Genomic DNA, 2,434 nt, shown 5'->3' on the forward strand with positions numbered 1-2,434 from the left:
AGGACTATTACAACAGCATGGAAATCACATTATTTAAACTGTACTCACTGGATATTTACTATTATTACTGTTTGAGCTCAGTATACTTACATATTCACAGCTTCACATTAGGTGCCAATTGTTAACTGCAGGAGGTGCCAACAAGCCAGACTAATAAACCAAACTCATACAGGCATCATTAAGCATCACACCAGCATGTCTGTGATCAACTGAGCTTTTGGATGGGTTAATTACACTTCCACAAGTGCCTCCTCAAAACAAACTGAATTTAATCTTTTCCCAATCCCAAAGTGTATTTAATCTATCTTCATTGAGATGCTAGTGAGGATAAATACAGACAACAGCTGCCTCAGAGGCTATTCATCCACTGATCAGACAGGCGGAAGGGGCAGTGGGACCATTGGCCACTTTGTTTCAGGGGTCTCCCTTGACTAATCAATGACAGAGATGAGTCCATGGTCCCATTATCAGCTCTGCCTGATCTCTATTATCAAATTCACGCACAACTGCACAAGTCACACGGTGTGAAGATCCTATTTTACATATGCATGTCCAATTTAAATTAGATATCGGATTAGGGAGTGCAGATTCATACAGAAACAAAAATGTCATTCACACATACCTCCACCAAGGCCTCTTCTGAAAGCAATTTCAAATTCACTTCTTGATCTTTTATTTGAATCTGCATCAAATTGCACTCTCAAAAATGACTTTTTTCCCATCAATAATGATCCAGATCCGTGCTACCATTTAATGGGTTCTTCCCTGACCCGTACCATATCCTTCCACGTGTTTCAGTCTACTTAACATGTCTAGTATTATTCTCTGAGAAATCAACAAAACTATTAAAAAAAATGAATACTGGATCTGTCCCTTGATCCAGATCTGCACCAAAATTTAATGAGTTCTTCTTTTGGTTTGTGTCCCACCGCTCCACAAAATTTCAATGAAATAGGTTACGTAGTTTTTACATAATAGGTTACATAGTTTTTGCGTAATCCTGCTTGCAAACAAACAAACAACTGCAGACCAAGCCATAACCTCCTTGGATGAGGTAATAATAACCTGCACACATGAGCTAAGTGGCCTTGTAACTGACTAATCCTTGGAGAAGCTGTTGTCACTCTTCGGTGCTGCCCTGCCCTGCTATTCTGCACCTAATATCCACCCGTCAGCTGCTGATCAGAGGAATTCAAATATGACATGAGATCCACAGATGTTGTACAAAGGACAAAGATTACACAACACACAGTTACTGTTGACCAACTGCAGTCGGTCCCAAAGCTCTGGACAATTTGGCAACCACTTCAGAGGTATCTCATCTCTTGTGCCATTTCAACACATATGGATGCTTCTTTCATTTGTGAATTGTGTACTTTCAGCACACTCGTTATTAATTAAAGTCATCGCTGTAATAAAACTCAGAAATAAATCCTTAAGTGCCTCGTGCCTCGAAGGTTTGGAGCCTTTGAGGCCGCGTGAGTCCAGAGAGATGTCCTAATGCAGCAGGCAGAGACCGAATGGCCGGTTCCCTCCACAGTAGTTGACCTCCTCTTACTCCTCTGGGGCGAGAAAGCCTGAGTGCAGTAATGGCTCTCAGCCTGCGAGATAATGTCATCTGACACGCACTGATTTGGGAGAGGTAATTGCACCCCACACTGTTGTAATTTCTCATTCATGCATGTTTGAATGGTGACTTATGCCACTAGTAATTGCCCAAGTCCACTGACTGCAATCCTGTCCTATGATAATCTACCTAATGGGCGCTTTCTCTATTTCACACAAGGAATATTGAATTAAAGTTTAAAGTTGAAATACGCAGTGTTTATTATTTGTTCCTCCGAGCAGAGTGAAGTCATTCTTGCCTCAGTTCTTTTGATGATGCCACAGACTTAACAGTCTTCAGAGGTTTCATTAAAATTAATTGTGATCGTGACATCATTGTCTTCTTGGGCCTGCTAATGCAGCGCATGTTAATGTTATCTGTCCATTGTGTGATGCATTGTCCTGCTCTTCTGTTTTTGTTTAAACAGGTGGACACAGCGTCTGTTGTAGCCTTTGTTAGATCTCAGAGGTGGTATGTGAGGTGATCTACACTGACAAATTGTATGTGTCGGTGCAGTATCTCTTTGTTCCAGTAAATGTTGAATCATCCTCACACATCATGTTATTACACTGAGCTATTTCTGCAGGAATTCCAGCAAAAAGGCCAGACGAGTCTTTTGAAATCCACTGATAATGGTGTTCTGTTGTAATAAACTTCACTTGTAGCTGATACCCAACCTATGTCGTGGACTTTTTTTTTTCTTGTAGATTCAGATGTCCTCTGTAATTACATTGGTGCATTGCTATAAGAGAAAGTCTTTAAAGTAAACCAGCGAAGGTGAAGGCACTGTGGCTCCATGGGGGGGGGGGGGGGGGCACACCATGGGAA

This window comes from Paralichthys olivaceus, chromosome 6 (assembly GCF_024713975.1).
Source record: "Paralichthys olivaceus isolate ysfri-2021 chromosome 6, ASM2471397v2, whole genome shotgun sequence".
In the NCBI taxonomy this organism is placed as follows: domain Eukaryota; kingdom Metazoa; phylum Chordata; class Actinopteri; order Pleuronectiformes; family Paralichthyidae; genus Paralichthys; species Paralichthys olivaceus.